Below are 8458 nucleotides of genomic sequence, written 5' to 3' on the forward strand. Positions count from 1 at the left end.
TGGTGCATCTGCGAATCTGCAGCTCCTGCGAATCTGCAGCTCCTGCCCACCCGGCCCTCCCTGGCTAAAACTGCCGTCCCTGATGCTGTCCAGGGTTACAGACGGCTTCCAAATCCCCCTTTACCTTTTGAAAGGCATAGCTATACCATAGCTTGACACTCCCCTCCCCCGGTCCCCTTCTGATCCTAGAGTAGATACCAGACCTCGGTTGAGCTCATCAGAGCCCTTCCCAGGGATTTTTGTTTTCCAAGTGCCAGCAGGGTTAGGCACTACTATCTTCTGTAAATGCCAGCTGGACGACTAGAAAACCAGGGAAGCTTCGGCCAAGTGCCTGCTGTGTGGAAAAATCACTTGCAGCAGAGAGGGAGGCCGTGCTGAGATCACTGCATGTATCTTAGTGTTATTTTTGCACCACGTGGCACAACTTGGATTTATTTTTCCTCATGATTAAAATCATAATGAGTTGTGTGTGTATAACACACACACACACACACGAGTCTCTCATTATATCCCAGGCTAGTCTTGAAATTGGGCTCCTCATGCCCAAGGAACTGTTTTAATGTCTCAAGTACAGAGATTACAGGTGTGCGTATATGACAGGGTCCTTTCGTACCGGACACTAAACAAGCCAGTGTTTGCTCCAGGAGGCACAGTCTCCATGTTCTAAGACTCTTTGCTGCATAGACGTTCTTAGGGTGAGAGTCCATTACAAAGCATAATGGACGTTCTGCTCGTAAGACACCATAGGTGTGAGACCTATGGAGAACTATGTCCTAATGGACGCCATCATGTTATCTGCCCACATCACGATCTCACCCTGGGGTTCCCCTGCTGTGGCTAGCTGTCCCTAATCTCCAGTCCCTCCACCTTCGGTGGTGGACCCCACTCCACTCCATTCCTATTGATGAGTGCATGTTTTCCAGGTGCACGTCCGAATTACTGCCTTCCCTCATAGTGAGGTGTGCCTGTTCACAATATTGAACTACTTCTGAACCAGTTAGTGGCCAGCCAATTCCCTGAGACCCCGAGTGTCCCCACCTCTCTACTACCACAAGACTTTCCAGGATAAACTCCACAGACTGATGGCTTGACCAACAGACAATTATTTCTGACAGTTTTAGGGTCTGGGAAGTACAAGATCTAGAGCCAGACAATTCAGTTCCTTCGGAAGTTTCTCTTCCTGGCTTGCAGGTGCCTGCCTTCGGTGTGTTCCCACATGGTGGGGGGAGGGGAACTTCCTCATGTCACTTCTTATAAGGGTATGAGTCCCCTTAGTCATACACCGCACCCTCGCCTTGCAAAGCCTCCGCTCCAAATCTCATTAGGCCTTCACCAGTCAAATACTGAGAGAACACGAGTATTCAGGCCACATAGCTGGGGGCATGCAGGCCTCCACATCTGCCATTCAGTCAGTGTTGCAGTAAATATTTAAAATCGGCCGCTGGTCAAGCCGACTATCTAAGCTCCGGTGGCTCCGCCTAGCTCAGCCACCATGTTTCTCAGCTAGAGGCCACATGTGCGCCACAGCCATAGCTAGAACCAGCCAGCCAGAAACATCAGCCCTGCCACCCACGAGACGCCAGCGTGGGAGATGGCTCTGCCAATCTTTCATGCTGTCTCCACAAGGCTGGCCATTGTCTAGACCATCCCGCCATCCATGAGGGCCCAGTAGAAAGATGAGACTCTAATGTTTAAAGATTAATCAAAGGCATATATTTGATAATGATCAGTAATAAGACACCCATATGATCAGAAGTGTAACCCAATACCCATCTAGATATACCAACTATCTTTGACTGCTACAGACACGTGAACATCTGCCTCCATCTCCTCTCTCTCCCTCTCTCTCTCTCTCTTAGCTCCTCCTCTTCCTTTTCCTCCTCTCCTTCCTCTTCCTCTCCTAACTCCTCCCAACTTAGCTCCTCCTCCAAGTCAGGACTATCTTGACTAAGCAGTACAGGTGCTCTGTCCCCAACATGTCATAGTGTGGTCTTGCTACAGCAAACTAGGAAAGCCCACTTAACCGTGAGAAAGTGAAGAGCTGACTTGTGCAAACTAATGTAGGAAGACTTCTTTTTTCAGATCTTTAAAAATTACTTTTAATTATGTGTATGTGCCCATGTGGGGGATAGGCACACATACACAGGTGCTCTCAGATGCAAGAGCCATCAGGTCAGATAGATATGAAGCTGCAGGTGGTAGTAAGCCACCCAATATGGGTGAAGGGACTGAAACCTAGGTCCTCTGCATAGCAGCAAGTACACTTAACCACTGAGCATATCTCCAGTCCCCTTCTCCCTTCCCCCCTCTCCTTCTCTCTTCCTCTCTCTTCTTCCATTCTCCTCTCCCTCTCCCTTCTCTCAATAGGGCCACACTCTAGTCCAGGCTGGCTTAGAACTCACTACATAACCCAGGCTAGCCTGGGACTCTTGGTGGTCCTGTTGCTTCAGCCTCCTAGATGCTGAGATTACAGGTGAGTACACACCCAGATACCTTGATGAGAAGAAAATGTCAAACTGAAAATAATTATTACAGTATCTGTATCTAAGCCCAACCACCAAAATAGTTTGTTTTCTGTTTAAAAAAATTCTAAAATATTGTTATTTTAAATATACAGAAGTTTGGAGGATAAAATAACAAACACTTGTAAACACACCATAATGTTTTGTCATGTTTGCTGTTTTTTGTAAACATGTGCATGCCATAGCACATGTGTGGAAGGTGGAGGTCAGCTTGCCGGGGTTGGTTCTCTTCTTACAACATTTGGGTCCTAGCTACTGAGCTCAGGTTGTCCGGCTTGAAGGAAAGCAACCTTATGTTCTGAGCCATCCCACTGGCTCCATGCTTGCTTTAAAGTAGGAACCGTATTCACGATACAGCATGTGAAATAAAGTTATTTATTTATGCTGTTGATGCCTGCCTGTGAAGCATAGCCCAGTGCAAAAGAAAATGAAGACCCTGGTCAAGGGTGGGATAGTCAGTCTCCTCTTGGGAGGGGCCCATTGCTTCAACTCACACCTGAGGGAAGAAATCCCCCCCCACACACACAAAGAATTGTCACCTCATTCTAGAATATGCAAGGTAACTGCACTTGGTAAGGGTAGATTTCATCACCTGCTGCAGATACAGTGGGTCTCCAGGCTGGGAAGATCACTCCTCTGTTTGTCCAGAGACACTATCCACACCCCAGGCTGGGCTGCTTGACCCTACCCCTGTCATGGGTCAAGGGCTATCACATGAGGTGCTGTGTAGCTGACCTCGCCCTAAGGACAGAGGATGAGGAGGAAGAGAGAAGAGAAAAGAGGCCAGGAGGAATCCTGGGCCTCAGAGAGTGGCTGGAGGTGGGGTCCACAGGATCACAGAGGCCCCAAACCCTGTACAAACAACCACACACCCTTGTCTCATCAAACTTATAAAACACAAATCCAAAGACCTTGAAAGCCAAAGTACTGAATGTAGAGCATCAAACCCAGTGAGTGGTCACCTTCAGAGTGCAGCCCCCCCAACCCCCACCCCAGTGATGGCACTGTCTCAGGCTTGTGGAGCTGGCCCTGTTCAAAACTTAAAAGAGGCCAGCCAGCCCTGAATACAGTGGTATAGTGGGAAACAAGGGGCAGGGTTAGACAATGCAAGCACCTAGGAGCCACTGTAAAGTCTCTGGGTTTTAAAGCAGATGTGGTCGCACATCCCTGTAGTCCCAGCACCTGGAATGTGGAACCAGGAGAATCAGGAACTCAAGGTCAGTCTCAGCTGTACAGGATGCTTTAGGCCAATCGTACACACCTTTAATTCCAGCACTCAGGACACAGAGGAGAGAGAACTCTGTGAGTTCAAGAACAGCCTGGTAGTCTACATAGTGAGTTCCAGGACAGCAAAAGCTACATAGAGAGATTCTGTCTCAATACAAACAAACAAAACAAAAATTAAAAACCCTAAGACTTAGCCAGATGTGGTGACACACACTTGCAATCTCTGGGACTCACGAGGTAGAGGAAGCAAGATCACAAGCCTGATCTACACAGCATGATCTAGCATACTCTAGGCTAGCCAGTCTACACAGCATAGATGTGAGGCCACTGTTTTACACAGGTTGAAGGAAGTGGGAAGTGTAGGTTATGGAGCAGGGGCTCCTACCAGATGACTTTGAATGAGGAACTGGTAGGAAGGGCTACTGGGAAGGGCTGCAAGAGATGAAGAAGATGAAGACCCACTAGTTTCACCATCTCACCTCTTCATTTGGTTTCTGTGAACTTCACTTTGCAAACACCACTTCTTGGTCACATTGCTTTGTGTATCTAACTAACCACATGGAGTGTGCTGAGTTCATCTCTGCCACCCTAGCAGGATGGCCTTCACATGTCCAGTCTTTTCCAGACGGCCCAGCTCACCTTCTTACAGGATCAGCAAAGCCAATGAGAGATGAGGGGACCAATTCTTCACACCACCATGCCACCATCTGGTAGGATGGACTTGACTGTTAAAAACCATGTCACAGAACAGTAGCAAAGGGGAGGGACAGTGGTGTTGTCTGAGAAGTCACCCTAAACCTCGGTTATTTCAAATGCCAGCTGTGACTTCCCTGCTTGTCCAAACCCCTCCTCCTTCTCAGGTCTGAGGACGTTCAAGACCAAAGGGCTATTTGCCAAGATTCTCACATGGCCATAGCCATGTGATAAGAGGGTTTCCACTTGGATTCAAGTATCCCTTACACAGATGCCTCAGCCTCTCTCTTTTGTGAGCCATTAAGAAAGCAAGATGTTTCCAACTGGGCCAGAACCCCAGGGGAGAGGTGGAATGTAGAAGCCAGGAATATTGATCAGGACCCAGGGAGAGTTTTGAGGGGTAGGGGGAGTAGTTTTGAGCCCACCACTTGGTGAGAGTGAAGGGCCAGCTGTGAGGCTTCTGGCATCTTGTTGGCTGTAGGATGAGGCCATGGTGTATCATCTAGGAGAGCATTGTCTCACAGGAGCGGAGCAACAGAATGGTAGTTCTGATGTGACTCAGTTATCTGCCTCACGCTCCCCTTTTGTTTGAGACAGGGTCTCTCTACATAGCCCTAGCTGTCCTGGAGCTCACTTTATAGACTAGGCTGGCCTCACAGAGATCCACCTACCTCTGCTTCCCCAGTGCTGGGATTAAAGGTGAGGGTCAACATGCCTGACCTGCCCTCCTTAGTGACTATGGAAAGTAGTCACACCACTTGTCCTGATGCCACCTCAGTGCTGAGGAGGTTGGTGCAAAGAAATTATTCAAGTAGTGTCTTCAACCTAGTAATCTAGGGTGACCTCAAAGAAGAGAAGCCTATAAAAAAGTCTTGTCTTTATGCCACTGCTCCAAATTATTGAGACATTCTTATTGTTCTCCAGAGCTTTTGATTACTGCTGTCTGGCTCCAAGACTGTGCTAAATAGCTCTCCAGGCAGGTGTTTAGCTTGGGCCAAACATCGAGGTGTGGCTCAACTTTTCTGTCAGAGTCCACTAGAAGTAAAGAATACCAAGAGAAGTGGTGGCACACGCCTTTAATCCCAGCACTCAGGAGGCAGAGGGAGGTGGATCTCTGAGTTTGAGGCCTGCCAGGTCTACCAGTCGAGTTGTAGGACAGCTAGGGCTACACAGAGAAACCCTGTCTCAAAAAACAAAACAGAAAACCAAAATGGGGAAACTCTGAGTTAATAAAAGGAGAACAGACACTGGGCTACAGCTTAGCAGCAATCAACTGTTTGCTGAGCACACGGGAGGGTCTGGGCTCAATCCCCAGAAAGAGTATAAAACAAGTTTCTTTTAGAACCTTAGACGTATAAGAATGTGATAGAACTCTGCAAGAAGGGCGTGGCAAGGGGAGTAGGCTTCCTACTTAGGAACACCCTGCACCTCATGTCCTTGTCCTCAAATTTGTTGGGTTATCATATCTTCATTTTTGTGTGCCTCTTCTACCCCTGGAAGAGATGTGGATAAGTCTAAGGTGCCCTCTCTGATGAGAGCTGCTTTAGCAATGGTCTTGTGATGCAACGCTGTTGTTGGTCTAAAGCTGCAAGTATTATGTTAATTTGGTCCCCAAAATTACAGGAGAATCAGCAAGTCAGCACGTAAGACGATGAGGGACCCTGCCCACAGTTGACTGGTAGATAACGTTGCCGGCAGCCAATGGCTGCACAGGGAAACAAAGGCTGGACTTTAGGATTCCAGGGCAAGGGTCTGAGGAAGGAGCAGGAAGGGAAATAGTCTCCATGCGGGGGTGAGGGGATGATGGGGTGGGAGTGGGGGAGTAGAAACCAGTCTGACACGTGCTGGACAGAGTGACGCAGCTGTCATGAAGGTGCTGGGAACTCAGCCTGAGAGGGCTGCAAGTTTGGAGCAGCCAAGATGGAATATAGGTTTTAGTAAGTGATGAGTTGGGATGATCAGAAAGTACATCACTCATGTCGGGGTTGGGAAGTGGCCCGGCCAATGAACTGTATAAGGCATATTAAAATATAAGCCTGTGTGTGTGTGTGTCTGTCTGTCTGTCTGTCTTTCATTCGAGAACCCAGAACACTGGGGTGTGTAGCAAGGATCGCCACCACCACAGGGATGATTTGAGTAGAGTTATTTGGGTTCAACAACACAACATGTGAAGAATGGGAAGAAAATCAGGTGTGGGGACTTTTTAAAGAGTTTCTTAGCTTTTAAAACAAGACACAAGTGCTTACATCTTCCTGTGTTTGGACACTGTCATGTGAAACCATGAGCCTGCAGCTGTTTCAGCCCTATTAGAATCAAGAGGAGAATACAGAGGATATCTCAGGCACACTGCCTTTGACCTCTGGTGTAAAGCTGCTGCCTTAACCTCACTAAGTGCCTCTTTGGCTTTGGGTTTTCTTGGTGTAAGCTGTGGCTTAGTCTGTGATTTCAGTTTATAGCATCCTGAAACTGTCAGTATAGAAACAAATAAGAATAAACCAAACAATTACAAAAGCCAGCTCTTACCTCAGAGGAAATCAGTGTGTTCTGGAGGCAAGTGTAGGTTCAGGTTGTCCCAAATACCATGCTCCAACTTGGTGACAGTTTCATTCAATTTTTATAGTAATAGAACAAAGAAAATCATAAAGCAGGATACTTCTTGTGTGCACTGGTGGAAACATCCAGCAGGCAGGGTTAGAGCAAAGCAGGGAACCTCTGTCAGAAGCTTCAGATGGCATTTAACAATAGTATTAACCTTTTGCTTGGTACAGACTAAGGATCTGTTTGTACAATCCAAACAGATTTACCCAATAGTTGCAAGGATGTTAGGTCACACACAGGGCTGGGCAATAAAAGGCTCAGTAGAAGGCCAAGCTATCTCAAGATACTTTGGCTCCTAAGCTGTACCACACCATTCCCCTGTATCTATAGTAATTTAATCATTCAGTCAGACTAGTAGAATATGTGAGTGTGGCTTTTTTGGAGGAACTTCAGTACATAAAACGAAAAGAGACCTGGTTTGTTTTGGCAGTCACCAATTCATTGTACCATAGCAGATCGTCCATGCATTGTTGGTGTTCTCAGGAGCATGTGCAGGGATACATACATACCATTATTTATGGTAGCAATCCAAGATGAGTAAAGTATTTGGATTGATGAATAACAGCAAGAGGAAGTGTGTGTGTGTGTGTGTGTGTGGTGTGTGTGTGGTGTGTGTGTGTGTGTGTGTGTGTGTACAGGCACAGTCTTGGAGGAAAGATCTTCAGCAGGAGGGACAAGGCATAGACACCCAAATTTCCAGGTCCTATGTGAAGTTCTAAAAGTTGTATAAGTGCCTGGGTCTCATTTGAAACTCTGCAAAGGTTTCACTAAAGAGTCACATGCTTAGAAGTGGGTTGTACCTCAGTGTCAGAGTGCTTGACTAGGATGTGTGGCAAGACCCTGGGTTCCACCCTCAGCATACCTAAAACTGTCCCCTGTCTAATACTATATGTGGCACATAGTGAGACCCTTATAGACAATTGTTTTAACACAGTGAAGGGAAGGTAATTCAATTTCAACCTCACTGATACCTAGGAATTCTAACCATCCCCCAAGGACATATTTATTGGTTTCATCATCCCCATCGCCCCTCCATGCAGCAGGAAAGAGATAAAAGAACCATTAATATTTTAGATGCGTTCTCCAATCCTAGGGACCATAGTCCTTAAAGTAAGCCCAGCCAGGCTCAATTGGGACATCTCAGGAGCACCAGTGTCTGTCTGTGTGTGTTCATGGCTTCAGGATAGTCTTAAGTGGGAGCTTCCACATGGACCAGATGCCTGGCTGTCTGAGACTGGCACTCTCCAGTCTAGACAGTTGTATAGATGCCAAGAGGACTGAGTTCTCTCAGACAGCCCTGGCTAAAAATCAGACCAACAGCTGGCAGGCAGCTGACACTGACCCAGATCTAGCTCCCCTGCTTTCCTCTCTCTCTCTCTCTCTCTCTCTCTCTCTCTCTCTCTCTCTCTCTCTCTCTC

Source organism: Grammomys surdaster, unplaced genomic scaffold (assembly GCF_004785775.1).
Source record: "Grammomys surdaster isolate TR1022 unplaced genomic scaffold, NIH_TR_1.0 98, whole genome shotgun sequence".
NCBI lineage: Eukaryota > Metazoa > Chordata > Mammalia > Rodentia > Muridae > Grammomys > Grammomys surdaster.